The sequence below is a fragment of the Uranotaenia lowii genome, chromosome 3, assembly GCF_029784155.1.
Source record: "Uranotaenia lowii strain MFRU-FL chromosome 3, ASM2978415v1, whole genome shotgun sequence".
Lineage (NCBI taxonomy): Eukaryota > Metazoa > Arthropoda > Insecta > Diptera > Culicidae > Uranotaenia > Uranotaenia lowii.
The window spans coordinates 11,524,036-11,540,476 of NC_073693.1; the positions used below are offsets into that span (position 1 = coordinate 11,524,036).

Sequence of the window (16,441 nt, forward strand, 5' to 3'; positions counted from 1 at the left end):
AAAAAAAATATCATAAATATCGATTAATGTTGAGAACAAGGTTGCCGAAATCACAGAAAAATCTGTAATTACACAGAATGTTGAGAAAATTTTCATCACAAAATCTAGGACAAACAAAGATTTCTTACTTTGAATTAGAAAAGATTGGTTATTTTGATTGATTTTCCCAACTTTAATGTTTAAACAACCCAATTCATCATGAATTTTCAATAAAATCAAAAGAAATAGCATCACAGAGTTTCTTAATAAAATCACATAATGTCTGATTTTTTTTTATCTCAAAAACACAGAATTATTTTCGGCAACCTTGGTTGAGGGTAAATAATTGAATAATATGTATGCATTGAAATATTTTTTTTCAAATTGTGCTGCTTGCTTGTGATGGCTGCTTACTTTTCTAAAAAACATTTTTTGTGAAAGTAGGAAACAGATGACTTAATTTATCGTATTTTCATTGACTATTGTTTTCTAAAACTTCAATTTTTATACTTATAAGCATAAATAAATAAAGTATTCTTTCATAAAAATTGAAAAAAATATAATGTAAAAGAATTTTGACCGATAATTTTGTCAAAAATTACGATACAAGTTTCGAAAAATATTTCAAATTGAATTTCTGTCTGTACCTATATCTGTCTGCCGTTCCCTAAAGACTCGGAAACTACTGGAAATATTTGCGTGAAACTTGACAAGTGGGGACATTGGAGGCCGGGGAAGGTTCCTATTATAGCTTGAGACCCCCCCCCCTCGCTGGAAGTGGTTTGATTATCTCGAGAAATAATCAAGCAAACGAAACCAAATTTGGCATGCAGGAGTATATGGGTAGGAAGAATATTTTAAAGATGGTTTGAAACCCCTCCTTCTTCCCGTGTGGCGATAGGAAGAGGATAGGGTAAGGTTGCCAGATTGCTCGGTTTTATCTGTTGCCATTCGTATTTTTTTTTTGCATAATTCAAGAGCTTATCATATAAATGGAACCAAATTTTGAAGGGGAGCGTATCTGAGCATGATAAATGATTCTATGGTTATTTGAAAACCCTTTTCTCTTTCCAATGGGGGGATAAGAACGGAAGAGAGACTTTTGTACATTTTTTTGCATAACTTGAAATCTTATCAAGCTAATATCGCCAAATTTGACAGAAAAATGTATTCGGGAACGAGAAATGTTTCTAGTTAAATAAAAAAAAAGAACGGATAGACGGGGATGAGGGAGAGGGCTCGTATACACGTTTTTCGCATAAATAACAAGCAATAGTACAAACAAGTTTCTTTTAATGATTTAAGACCCCTCCTTTTTTTCAGAAGAGAAACAGGAAGCAGAAGGGAGGCTCTTATAAATATCGGTATCGAATTTTGAATACGGCGAATGCGCCAACATCACTGTTTCGAGAAAAACGCGTTCAAAGTCTGACAGCTCCATGAGCTCCCAGCAAAAATTTTATTTTGTTTTCTTTATTTCTCGAAAACCAAATATCCTTCAGTTAACGTTGTAAACTCAAAATGTAGGTCTCCGAACGTACTTTATCACCCTGCTGATAACTCCATTTGTTTACATTTGACGCATTCGCCCTTTTCAAAATTCACTACCGATATGTTTTTTGTATAACTTGAAAACTTGAAAACTTATCAAACAAACGGAGCCAAATGTGAAATGTAACGTTATTTGATTACGAAAACTGTTTCTATGGCAGTTCGTGGCCCCATCCCGCATTCGAGGAGACCGATGCAAATAAAAACCAGTTTTTAATTTAAGATTTAAAACAATGACTGAAAAAATAACCCTCTAGAATAGGGGTAAACAACCTTTTGCAGCAACGGGTCAAATTGAATTTGGTCACCAACCATACCATTTGTTCATAACTAAAAAAAACAATGTTTTCAACAATATTTTGCTTTAACTTTGAGGTTAGGTTTGTGTTTTCGATCGGGAATGATATATAGTAATTTTAATTCGGGTTTTTCGGACTTGATTATAGATCAAATAACGGTGGTTTTTGAAATACCCGACGTTTCGACCAGTTTTGTTGGTCTTTTTCAAGGGAACTAGAAATTTTATTACAAATTATAGTTGTGAGCGTTGTTAATGATTAAGAAATGTAGTGTTGTAACTCACTTTGCTGTCTGTTGCTTTTGTCGATTTCGTTTTAGTCCAACGACTAGGAGTCATACATTAAATAAAATATCTTACATATTTCAACGGATGGAATGCAGAAGTTTTCATCCGTTTCACACTGTTTGGTATGAATTAAGATGGAGTGCGGAACGCTCACAACAATAATTTGTAATAAAATTTTTAGTTCCCTTGAAAAAGACCAACAAAACTGGTCGGAACGTCGGGTGTTTCAAAAACCAGCGGTGTTTGAACTACATATAAACCGAAAAGCCAAAATAAAATTACTATTTTGTTTTTACCTTTGCTAATTGCATCGTTACTTTTTTATTTAAGTTTAATAACGGGTGAAGTTAATTAAAAAACTTCGTTTTTCGGCCGTTTGTCACCGCGGTAACTACATCTCGATCAATTTTTAATAATTTTGATTTTTAAATCGATTTAAACTTTTTCACTAATCTTTCTTACAAAAAGAAACATCGTTTGTTTACCTTTTTATTAGAAACCAAAACTCTAATCTTTTTCGAAACACAGAAAGACCTTCAACTTGCTGTGGTTGGAAAAGGTTTGAACCCTTTTCTAGGATAAACTCTTTTTTGTTCGAACTGATGCTACTTTTAGTCATCACTTCAGTTTAAACTGGAAGTATGGAGCTAAATCACAGCGAAAACTTTTAGAGAGAAAAATATAATTTTAGTTAATCTTCCCACCGTTCGACGTTGATTCGTTATTTATTGAATTTGTAGACTCAAAATCCTTCTTCAGTGACCATTTTAGAAATGTTTTTTCATAATTCAAGTTTTGTCCTCGAGGACTAAATGTTTCTCTATAAACAATGAAAAACTGTTCCTAATAAGATCATTACATTGCTACATTTTGAGTGATGTTATAAAAATCACAGAAAAATTCACAATTTTTCAGATTTTTACACAAACATCGTCAAAGTTACAGTTTATATTCTTTATTCTAGATTTTTTTTTATAGATCCTATGGAGTTTCATGATTTTTAATTAGATGCCACGGGGATAGGCTTTTTACAGGTGATTCACAAAAATCTTATGACTTTGGTAATGTCAATTGCCTATTTAAAAAAAAACTCAATTTTCGATGTCCAGCAGGTTTTTCTATGAAATTTCTGAAAATAGCGTCACAGATAATCGTCACATAATTTTTGGGGCGAATCACAAAAATACAAATACCGTAAAACGGGGTAAGATAAGGTAACTTGTTATCAATATTTTTCGATTATTTTTTCGGTTAAGGGGAATGTGGCATGTTTCATATTTCTAAAACCAGTACTGGACTCCTATGAACGTAAAACATGGTTGCAAAAATTTATTGGACTACTTTGAATTTGATTTAAAAATCGATTTGGTCTTTGTTTAGAATATGATGCATTGGGGTACCACTGATCAGTCTCTTTTTTGACTGTTTCAACGAGTTTTCTTGATCAAAAAGGATACAAAACACTTTCATAATGTTTAATAATGCTAGTAATTGATAAACTAAGGCAGTTCGTGTGTTAAGACTGAACAAAAATTAAAATTGAAAGATGGACAATGTTGCTGCATAAAATAAGGGGGTAAATTTTTTAATTTTTAAACATTATTTATAAAATTTTAACTACAAAAAAATAAATTTTGCCTTCATTCAATTCTCTAGGCACTGTTCTCCTTTAATTTTTTCCTTCAAACTTTATCATTTCATACGGTTTCTAGCCTTTTGTCCTAGACTGACTTACCCTTGGAAAACGTCCCTATTTTTAAATATCAAAAATTTACCTCTAAATGCAACAAAAACTACTAGCTATGATTTCATTAGGAAAGGTCTTTGTTTGCGAGCTTTCGAAAAAATAGATATTTCAAGATTTTTAAAATAACATTTTTACTTACAACATTTTAAAAAACGAACCAATTTTTTCCCAACTTGATACTCAACATGTAGGTTTTTAAACGTAGAATTTTTTTTGATATTTTACCTTTATACTCAGATATTGATGATTATGTGGAAAAATTTCATGTCGATCAAAGCTACCCCGGCGATCAATGTTAGACCGTTTTACGTTACTGTTTATGTCGAGAATTCAGAATTTTTTTCGGAGACTTTGATGCTCAGTGATGACGAGAAATCTGAAATCGTTTTCCTAATCTTTTTAATAAAAAAAAATAAAAATAAATCACTTGTATATGATTTTATTTTTAATTTTTCCGGTATTTGAGTGCTAACAGAACCAACCATTTTTGTGAATTAATGATGAAATAATTCTATTTTTAATAAAAACCTGCTGACCATATTCATCATAAAATTTTATCTTTGCTTGAAACGAAAAAATAAGATCTCACTAACGAACTAAGAAATACATGTGATCATCTGTAGCCGACTTTTTTTTAATATTTTTCCCGATCCGCTTTGGGAAAAATGTTATCTGGGAAAAAAACTCCAATGTTTCGTTTTGTCAATAAATAAGATTGCATCAATGCATTAACTAGAACACAATGAATGCTTGAAATTCTAGAAAATGTTAACAATCTGAATTGTTTTTTAGCAAATGCAACTGAAAAATTAAGTGAAGTGCATAAAGGGTGATACGGTCAAAATTTGGTCAATATTAACTTGACGTATTTCTTTCAATTTTGCATTTAAAAAACCTGAACACCCCTCATTTTGAAGGTGTGTGGGTGTAGAATGTTGCTCCTATAGGGCTTTTGCTACACACACATACAAGAGGTCTGTTGGACACAAAAAAAAGGCAAAATTTTGCTAAAATGTTGTTTTAAACTTAAACGAATGCGCCTGTTTTCTAAAATAAGTGCCAATAAGTATATTTCGAATCATTGGCTAACAGGTGGAATAAATTAGGTGAATATTTGATTGAGTAGCAGTGCAGAAAGTACCAGAACAAAATGGAAAAATGACTATTATGTTTGAAAGGTACATTCAACGGTTCCCCCAGATCTTTTGTTAAAGTATTGGGGTATATATTTTAGAATTTTGCACCCGGAAGATGAAGCTAAGTCTTTTCGTTGCGGAATTTATAAAGATCTTTAGCAATATCTCATCTGCATCCTCACGAAAAAGTCGTATTCTATACAGAATCTAAATTTTATCAAAGAACCTCATTTGAAATCAGAAAACAAATTTGCAAACAAATAAACAAATGCACTGGCTTCTCAAAAATGTTCTGCATATTGAAAATCGTTCGATAGTTTTTATAAATAAAATCAAAAACATGCTTTCTTCCTTCGAATTGTATTCATTTTGCATTAAGCAATCACTTTTGTTTGCCCAATGGCTTACTAATACTAATGCACTGTGCAAAAGCCCTATTTTGATTTTGGAATTCACTCTTCAGTTGTCAAAATGCCGTCCAAGGAAGCGCAGCGTATCAAAATTTTGCTCGAGCATCGCGAAAATCCGAGCTACTCGAACGCAAAGCTGGCAAAATCGCTAAAAGTTGCCAAATCAACCGTAACAAATGTAATTAAAGTGTTTGGGGAACGTTTGTCGACAGCCAGGAAGTCTGCATCGGGGGGAAATCGAAAACTGGAAGCTTCTGAGACGACAAAGAGAGTTGCCGGTAGTTTCAAGCGAAACCCTAACCTCTCTCTCCGAGATGCCGCAAATAAGATGGGTGTATCGTCTACAACCGTAAATCGAGCCAAAAACGAGCCGGACTATCAACTTGCAAGAAGGTAGTGACTCCAAATCGCGATGATAAACAAAATACGACGGCCAAAGCGCGATCCCGGAGGCTGTACACGACGATGCTGACGAAGTTTGTCTGCGTGGTAATGGACGACGAAACCTACGTCAAAGCCGACTACAAGCTGCTTCCGGGACAGGAGTTTCATACGGCAAAAGGAAGGGGAAAGGTAGCAGATATTTTCAAGCACATGAAACTGTCAAAGATCGCGAAGAAATATCTGGTTTGGCAAGCCATCTGTACCTGTGGCTTGAAAAACAGCATTTTCCTAGCTTCCGGTACTGTCAACCAAGAAATTTACGTGAAAGAGTGTTTCAATAAATGTCTGCTGCCTTTCCTGGAGAAACACGGTTGTTCCGTACTGTTTTGGCTGGATTTGGCATTACGGTAAAAAGGCCATGGGGTGGTACGCCGCCAAAAACGTGCAGGTGGTTCCCAAGGACAAGAACCCTCCCAACACGCCAGAGCTCCGCCCAATTGAGAAATACTGGGCTATTGTCAAGCGGAACCTGAAGAAGACTAAAAAAACTGCTGAGGACGAGCAGCAGTTCAAGGCAAACTGCCTTTCTGCGGCGAAGAAGGTGGACAAGGTGGCTGTACAAAATCTGATGACAGGGGTTAAGCGTAAGGCCCGGCAATCCGGATTTGGAAAAGCGGAAGCCTAATTGAGTATTTTTCCTGAATTTTATACTAATTAAACATGAAAAAGAAATTTAATTTGATATTTTAAATAAACGATTTCACCGATTTACACGCGTTTTCCCTTGACCAAATTTTGACCTCTCACCCTTTAAGGTCAAATAACACTCCAATTGGATGGCTTCAGGATGGCAGATTTGAATTTATGAAAAATTTCACGTTAGATAAGTAAAATCCCGGGCCCTCAAACCTGAAGATTAGATTTTTTCTTTGAAATTGTGGTTCCAAATTTATATATTGTGCATAGCTTTGCTTCAAAACTTATCTATGGTTTTTTTTTGTAGAACTTTTACTTTACTTTTAGGTTTGTATGGGACGCCAAAAAAATTTTTTTTTGGCTGAAACTTTTCGCTATTTTGATTGGTTCTTTGAAGTAAAAATTAAAGAAGAACATATTTTCTATTTGGAGCGGTAAATACCTTATTTAAAAAATTCTTTTAGTTTATTTACGATAATATGTCAAGTTACCTCAATGTGAGGCTCCAACTTGTCAATAACATCAACGCATTTGGGAAGAGAGTTGTGCCAAACGAGTTCGATTGAAGAACGTTGAAATCGGATCGAAACCGCAAAAGCGTCGCTTCACGCGCCGTTCATGGTTCAATCGAGCAGGATGTGCCAAGTTTGATTAGTCAGCCAATTAGACTGAGATCGGTTGAGAAATTTATCAGCTGTTGCTTCCTTCAACGAGAATATTTTATGGTTATTCATGTTTGGTTATGTACAAAAATTCATTTATTGTTTCATCCGTTAAGTCTTAATTTTCTTCCAGTGCACTTATTACGAAAAAACCTCTGACATCTGTTGGAAACTTAAGATCAAAAGCAAATTCGATTCTAAGTGTCAAAGAATTGGAATATTCAATTTAAGATAATTGGCTAGAAAATAAGCTGCTACTGTTAAAAAAGACTACATAATTGAAACCTTTTTCGACTCGCTTTTGCACAGCAACTCGTCAAAAGGTGTGGGGGCGTATTATGTATGTTCCGAATCGAAGCATTATTTATAACTGATGGGCGAAAAAAAAGGAAAACGGATTCGGTTCGGGTGACTTTTCGAGCTTGCTGAACCAACCACAGACAACAACACTCAAGGCAAGGAAAACCATTTGATGTCTGGCTGGCTGGCTGGTCCGTTTTGTTTGGTCTCACTCAAAAGGCGGACCATCGTTTGCCGCGAGTGAGTGTTGTTTGTCATCGCCATTGGGAGGAAGCAATACCTTCTTTTTTGAGAACGGAAAAATAGACACCCGACTTAACGACGAGACGTCTGTTTGAAAAGTCAAAAGAATCGTGTGGTGTTTGGGTTGTGTTTTGTATCCAATTTTGACCGCCCCTTTTGAAGATGTTGCCAACAAGTGTTTGGCGCGTGTGTGCCACTGTTGTATTTAGGTATTGTTATACGACTGTTATGTTGGTAGAATTACGACCACTCACAACGGCTGATTGGCTACCTACAATGTTGAATGAAGGAAGAAACCGAACCAAACCATCAACAGGACAGAAGACAGGATTAATGTAATAGTCTTGTTTTGTTTGACACTGAGTTCATGAGACGACAAAACAGTTATGCAAACCTTCTGGTGGGATGTTAACAGAAAAACAATGAACGAGAATTGGTTCGCTCAGAATTACGGATGTCAGCAATGTTTGAAAATAGTTTTTTCTAACTTTATCAACTTATTTCATAAGAATTTTGGAGTGTGTCGAATTTGTCGAAGTTGTATGAAATGCCCGAAATTGTCAAAATTGTCAAAATTGTCAAAATTGTCAAAATTGTCAAAATTGTCAAAATTGTCAAAATTGTCAAAATTGTCAAAATTGTCAAAATTGTCAAAATTGTCAAAATTGTCAAAATTGTCAAAATTGTCAAAATTGTCAAAATTGTCAAAATTGTCAAAATTGTCAAAATTGTCAAAATTGTCAAAATTGTCAAAATTGTCAAAATTGTCAAAATTGTCAAAATTGTCAAAATTGTCAAAATTGTCAAAATTGTCAAAATTGTCAAAATTGTCAAAATTGTCAAAATTGTCAAAATTGTCAAAATTGTCAAAATTGTCAAAATTGTCAAAATTGTCAAAATTGTCAAAATTGTCAAAATTGTCAAAATTGTCAAAATGGTCAAAATTGTCAAAATTGTCAAAATTGTCAAAATTGTCAAAATTGTCAAAATTGTCAAAATTGTCAAAATTGTCAAAATTGTCAAAATTGTCAAAATTGTCAATTGTCAAAATTGTCAAAATTGTCAAAATTGTAAAAATTGTCAAAATTGTCAAAATTGTCAAAATTGTCAAAATTGTCAAAATTGTCGAAATTGTCAAAATTTTCAAAATTGTCAAAATTGTCAAAATTGTCAAAATTGTCAAAATTGCCATAATTGTCAAAATTGTCAAAATTGTCAAAATTGTCAAAATTGTCAAAATTGTTAAAATTGTCAAAATTGTCAAAATTGTCAAAATTGTCAAAATTGTCAAAATTGTCAAAATTGTCAAAATTGTCAAAATTGTCAAAATTGTCAAAATTGTCAAAATTGTCTAAATTGTCAAAATAGTCAAGATTGTCAAAATTGTCAAAATTGTCAAAACTGTCAAAATTGTCAAAATTGTCAAAATTGTCAAAATTGTCAAAATTTTCAAAACTGTCAAAATTGTCAAAATTGTCAAAACTGTCAAAATTGTCAAAATTGTCAAAATTGTCAAAATTGTCAAAATTGTCAAAATTATCAAAATTGTCAAAATTGTCAAAATTATCAAAATTGTCAAAACTGTCAAAATTGTCAAAATTGTCAAAATTGTCAAAATTGTCAAAATTGTCAAAATTATCAAAATTGTCAAAATTGTCAAAATTATCAAAATTGTCAAAATTGTCAAAATTGTCAAAATTGTCAAAATTGTCAAAATTGTCAAAATTGTCAAAATTGTGAAAATTGTGAAAATTGTCAAAATTGTCAAAATTGTCAAAATTGTCAAAATTGTCAAAATTGTCAAAATTGTCAAAATTGTCAAAATTGTCAAAATTGTCAAAATTGTCAAAATTGTCAAAATTGTCAAAACTGTCAAAATTGTCAAAATTGTCAAAATTGTCAAAATTGTCAAAATTTTCAAAACTGTCAAAATTGTCAAAATTGTCAAAACTGTCAAAATTGTCAAAATTGTCAAAATTGTCAAAATTGTCAAAATTGTCAAAATTGTCAAAATTGTCAAAATTGTCAAAATTGTCAAAATTATCAAAATTGTCAAATTGTCTAAATTGTCAAAATTGTCAAAATTGTCAAAATTGTCAAAATTGTCAAAATTGTCAAAATTGTCAAAATTGTCAAAATTGTCAAAATTGTCAAAATTGTCAAAATTGTCAAAATTGTCAAAATTGTCAAAATTGTCAAAACTGTCAAAATTGTCAAAATTGTCAAAATTGTCAAAATTGTCAAAATTGTCAAAATTGTCCAAATTGTCAAAATTATCAAAATTGTCAAAATTTTCAAAATTGTCAAAATTGTCAAAATTGTCAAAATTGTAAAAAATGTCGAAATTGTCAAAATTATCAAAACTGTCAAAATTGTTAAAATTGTCGAAATTGTCAAAAATGTTAAAATTATTAAAATTGTCAAAATTATTAAAATTGTCAAAATTGTCAAAATTGTCGAAATTGTCAAAATTGTCAAAATTGTCAAAATTTTCAAAATTGTCAAAATTGTCAAAATTGTCAAAATTGTCAAAATTGTCAAAATTGTCAAAATTGTCAAAATTGTCAAAATTGTCAAAATTGTCAAAATTGTCAAAATTGTCAAAATTGTCAAAATTGTCAAAATTGTCCAAATTGTCCAAATTGTCCAAATTGTCAAAATTGTCAAAATTGTCAAAATTGTCAAAATTGTCAAAATTGTCAAAATTGTCAAAATTGTCGAAATTGTCAAAATTGTCAAAATTGTCAAAATTGTCAAAATTGTCAAAATTGTCAAAATTGTCAAAATTGTCAAAATTGTCAAAATTGTCAAAATTGTCAAAATTGTCAAAATTGTCAAAATTGTCAAAATTGTCAAAATTGTCAAAATTGTCAAAATTGTCAAAATTGTCAAAATTGTCAAAATTGTCAAAATTGTCAAAATTGTCAAAATTGTCAAAATTGTCAAAATTGTCAAAATTGTCAAAATTGTCAAAATCGTCAAAATTGTCAAAATTGTCAAAATTGTCAAAATTGTCAAAATTGTCAAAATTGTCAAAATTGTCAAAATTGTCAAAATTGTCAAAATTGTCAAAATTGTCAAAATTGTCAAAATTGTCAAAATTGTCAAAATTGTCAAAATTGTCAAAATTGTCAAAATTGTCAAAATTGTCAAAATTGTCAAAATTGTCAAAATTGTCAAAATTGTCAAAATTGTCAAAATTGTCAAAATTGTCAAAATTGTCAAAATTGTCAAAATTGTCAAAATTGTAAAAATTGTCAAAATTGTCAAAATTATCAAAATTGTCAAAATTGTCAAAATTGTCAAAATTGTCAAAATTGTCAAAATTGTCAAAATTGTCAAAATTGTCAAAATTGTCAAAATTGTCAAAATTGTCAAAATTGTCAAAATTGTCAAAATTGTCAAAATTGTCAAAATTGTCAAAATTGTCAAAATTGTCAAAATTGTCAAAATTGTCAAAATTGTCAAAATTGTCAAAATTGTCAAAATTGTCAAAATTGTCAAAATTGTTAAAATTGTCAAAATTGTCAAAATTGTCAAAATTGTCAAAATTGTCAAAATTGTCAAAATGTCAAAATTGTCAAAATTGTCAAAATTGTCAAAATTGTCAAAATTGTCAAAATTGTCAAAATTGTCAAAATTGTCAAAATTGTCAAAATTGTCAAAATTGTCAAAATTGTCAAAATTGTCAAAATTGTCAAAATTGTCAAAATTGTCAAAATTGTCAAAATTGTCAAAATTGTCAAAATTGTCAAAATTGTCAAAATTGTCAAAATTGTCAAAATTGTCAAAATTGTCAAAATTGTCAAAATTGTCAAAATTGTCAAAATTGTCAAAATTGTCAAAATTGTCAAAATTGTCAAAATTGTCAAAATTGTCAAAATTGTCAAAATTGTCAAAATTGTCAAAATTGTCAAAATTGTCAAAATTGTCAAAATTGTCAAAATTGTCAAAATTGTCAAAATTGTCAAAATTGTCAAAATTGTCAAAATTGTCAAAATTGTCAAAATTGTCAAAATTGTCAAAATTGTCAAAATTGTCAAAATTGTCAAAATTGTCAAAATTGTCAAAATTGTCACAATTGTCAAAATTGTCAAAATTGTCAAAATTGTCAAAATTGTCAAAATTGTCAAAATTGTCAAAATTGTCAAAATTGTCAAAATTGTCAAAATTGTCAAAATTGTCAAAATTGTCAAAATTGTCAAAATTGTCAAAATTGTCAAAATTGTCAAAATTGTCAAAATTGTCAAAATTGTCAAAATTGTGAAAATTGTCAAAATTGTCAAAATTGTCAAAATTGTCAAAATTGTCAAAATTGTCAAAATTGTCAAAATTGTCAAAATTGTCAAAATTGTCAAAATTGTCAAAATTGTCAAAATTGTCAAAATTGTCAAAATTGTCAAAATTGTCAAAATTGTCAAAATTGTCAAAATTGTCAAAATTGTCAAAATTGTCAAAATTGTCAAAATTGTCAAAATTGTCAAAATTGTCAAAATTGTCAAAATTGTCAAAATTGTCAAAATGGTCAAAATTGTCAAAATTGTCAAAATTGTCAAAATTGTCAAAATTGTCAAAATTGTCAAAATTGTCAAAATTGTCAAAATTGTCAAAATTGTCAAAATTGTCAAAATTATCAAAATTGTCAAAATTGTCAAAATTGTCGAAACTGTCAAAATTGTCAAAATTGTCGAAATTGTCAAAATTGTCAAAATTGTCAAAATTGTCAAAATTGTCAGGACTGTCAAAATTGTCAAAATTGTCAAAATTGTCAAAATTGTCAAAATTGTCAAAATTGTCAATATTGTCAAAATTGTCAAAATTGTTAAATTGTCAAAATTGTCAAAATTGTCAAAATTGTCAAAATTGTCAAAATTGTCAAAATTGTCAAAATTGTCAAAATTGTCAAAATTGTCAAAATTGTCAAAATTGTCAAAATTGTCAAAATTGTCAAAATTGTCAAAATTGTCAAAATTGTCAAAATTGTCAAAATTGTCAAAATTGTCAAAATTGTCAAAATTGTCAAAATTGTCAAAATTGTCAAAATTGTCAAAATTGTCAAAATTGTCAAAATTGTCAAAATTGTGAAAATTGTCAAAATTGTCAAAATTGTCAAAATTGTCAAAATTGTCAAAATTGTCAATATTGTCAATATTGTCAATATTGTCAAAATTGTCAAAATTGTCAAAATTGTCAAAATTGTCAAAATTGTTAAAATTGTCAAAATTGTCAAAATTGTCAAAATTGTCAAAATTGTCAAAATTGTCAAAATTGTCAAAATTGTCAAAATTGTCAAAATTGTCAAAATTGTCAAAATTGTCAAAATTGTCAAAATTGTCAAAATTGTCAAAATTGTCAAAATTGTCAAAATTGTCAAAATTGTCAAAATTGTCAAAATTGTCAAAATTGTCAAAATTGTCAAAATTGTCAAAATTGTCAAAATTGTCAAAATTGTCAAAATTGTCAAAATTGTCAAAATTGTCAAAATTGTCAAAATTGTCAAAATTGTCAAAATTGTCAAAATTGTCAAAATTGTCAAAATTGTCAAAATTGTCAAAATTGTCAAAATTGTCAAAATTGTCAAAATTGTCAAAATTGTCAAAATTGTCAAAATTGTCAAAATTGTCAAAATTGTCAAAATTGTCAAAATTGTCAAAATTGTCAAAATTGTCAAAATTGTCAAAATTGTCAAAATTGTCAAAATTGTCAAAATTGTCAAAATTGTCAAAATTGTCAAAATTGTGAAAATTGTCAAAATTGTCAAAATTGTCAAAATTGTCAAAATTGTCAAAATTGTCAAAATTGTCAAAATTGTCAAAATTGTCAAAATTGTCAAAATTGTCAAAATTGTCAAAATTGTCAAAATTGTCAAAATTGTCAAAATTGTCAAAATTGTCAAAATTGTCAAAATTGTCAAAATTGTCAAAATTGTCAAAATTGTCAAAATTGTCAAAATTGTCAAAATTGTCAAAATTGTCAAAATTGTCAAAATTGTCAAAATTGTCAAAATTGTCAAAATTGTCAAAATTGTCAAAATTGTCAAAATTGTCAAAATTGTCAAAATTGTCAAAATTGTCAAAATTGTCAAAATTGTCAAAATTGTCAAAATTGTCAAAATTGTCAAAATTGTCAAAATTGTCAAAATTGTCAAAATTGTCAAAATTGTCAAAATTGTGAAAATTGTGAAAATTGTGAAAATTGTGAAAATTGTGAAAATTGTGAAAATTGTGAAAATTGTGAAAATTGTCAAAATTGTCAAAATTGTCATAATTGTCAAAATTGTCAAAATTGTCAAAATTGTCAAAATTGTCAAAATTGTCAAAATTGTCAAAATTGTCAAAATTGTCAAAATTGTCAAAATTGTCCAAATTGTCAAAATTGTCAAAATTGTCAAAATTGTCAAAATTGTCAAAATTGTCAAAATTGTCAAAATTGTCAAAATTGTCAAAATTGTCAAAATTGTCAAAATTGTCAAAATTGTCAAAATTGTCAAAATTGTCAAAATTGTCAAAATTGTCAAAATTGTCAAAATTGTCAAAATTGTCAAAATTGTCAAAATTGTCAAAATTGTCAAAATTGTCAAAATTGTCAAAATTGTCAAAATTGTCAAAATTGTCAAAATTGTCAAAATTGTCAAAATTGTCAAAATTGTCAAAATTGTCAAAATTGTCAAAATTGTCAAAATTGTCAAAATTGTCAAAATTGTCAAAATTGTCAAAATTGTCAAAATTGTCAAAATTGTCAAAATTGTCAAAATTGTCAAAATTGTCAAAATTGTCAAAATTGTCAAAATTGTCAAAATTGTCAAAATTGTCAAAATTGTCAAAATTGTCAAAATTGTCAAAATTGTCAAAATTGTCAAAATTGTCAAAATTGTCAAAATTGTCAAAATTGTCAAAATTGTCAAAATTGTCAAAATTGTCAAAATTGTCAAAATTGTCAAAATTGTCAAAATTGTCAAAATTGTCAAAATTGTCAAAATTGTCAAAATTGTCAAAATTGTCAAAATTGTCAAAATTGTCAAAATTGTCAAAATTGTCAAAATTGTCAAAATTGTCAAAATTGTCAAAATTGTCAAAATTGTCAAAATTGTCAAAATTGTCAAAATTGTGAAAATTGTGAAAATTGTGAAAATTGTGAAAATTGTGAAAATTGTCAAAATTGTCAAAATTGTCAAAATTGTCAAAATTGTCAAAATTGTGAAAATTGTGAAAATTGTCAAAATTGTGAAAATTGTGAAAATTGTCAAAATTGTCAAAATTGTCAAAATTGTCAAAATTGTCAAAATTGTCAAAATTGTCAAAATTGTCAAAATTGTCAAAATTGTCAAAATTGTCAAAATTGTCAAAATTGTCAAAATTGTCAAAATTGTCAAAATTGTCAAAATTGTCAAAATTGTCAAAATTGTCAAAATTGTCAAAATTGTCAAAATTGTCAAAATTGTCAAAATTGTCAAAATTGTCAAAATTGTCAAAATTGTCAAAATTGTCAAAATTGTCAAAATTGTCAAAATTGTCAAAATTGTCAAAATTGTCAAAATTGTCAAAATTGTCAAAATTGTCAAAATTGTCAAAATTGTCAAAATTGTCAAAATTGTCAAAATTGTCAAAATTGTCAAAATTGTCAAAATTGTCAAAATTGTCAAAATTGTCAAAATTGTCAAAATTGTCAAAATTGTCAAAATTGTCAAAATTGTCAAAATTGTCAAAATTGTCAAAATTGTCAAAATTGTCAAAATTGTCAAAATTGTCAAAATTGTCAAAATTGTCAAAATTGTCAAAATTGTCAAAATTGTCAAAATTGTCAAAATTGTCAAAATTGTCAAAATTGTCAAAATTGTCAAAATTGTCAAAATTGTCAAAATTGACAAAATTGTCAAAATTGTCAAAATTGTCAAAATTGTCAAAATTGTCAAAATTGTCAAAATTGTCAAAAATGTCAAAAATGTCAGAATTGTCAAAATTGTCAAAATTGTCAAAATTGTCAAAATTGACAAAATTGTCAAAATTGTCAAAATTGTCAAAATTGTCAAAATTGTCAAAATTGTCAAAATTGTCAAAATTGTCAAAATTGTCAAAAATGTCAAAAATGTCAGAATTGTCAAAATTGTCAAAATTGTCAAAATTTTGCAAACTGTCAAAAAATTTTTTTTGGAGAATGAAATTAAAAAATTTCAAAAATTTTAAATGAAAAAATTCTAATACGGTTTTTTTTGGCACTTTTTTATTTTTAATTTTTATTTCAAATAAGTCAAAATTGATGTAAAACCTTATATTAGCATAAAGTTTTTCAATTTGGCTCAATTATATTAGTTTTAAGCAGTAAAACATGGAAAAAATCGTTTTTTACAGTTTAAAACTATCATAAATAAGCAGAATTGAAAAATTTCATGCTAATATTACGTTTTACATTAATTTTGATTAATTTGAAATGAGAATAAAAAATAAAAAATTGACAAAAAAAACCGTATTTTTTCGATGTTGCCAAAATCGAACGGTTTTTGCTCGGATGTTGCCAAAATCGAATGTTGCCAAAATCGAACGGGGTCTGTATTTCGTGTAGAAATTGTAAAAAAATATCTAATATGACGGAGTTAAATTTAATTAGTTCAACCTACGCAGAAAATGTCAAGAGTTGACACCGGGTGGTGTCATAATCGTATGATCCACGATGCTGGTTCAAACTAATAAAAATTATTACCTTGTTTTGTGCAATCCATCTTCCGCATACGAAAAAAAAAATGAACGCTT

General features: G+C 28.7%; 1 protein-coding gene across 1 annotated transcript in view; it reads right to left on the minus strand.

Moving 5' to 3' along the window:
* LOC129751970 (uncharacterized) overlaps positions 1 to 16,441 on the minus strand; it is a 51,548-nt gene that overhangs the window by 16,706 nt on the left and 18,401 nt on the right. The gene's annotated exons all lie outside the window — the stretch shown is intronic.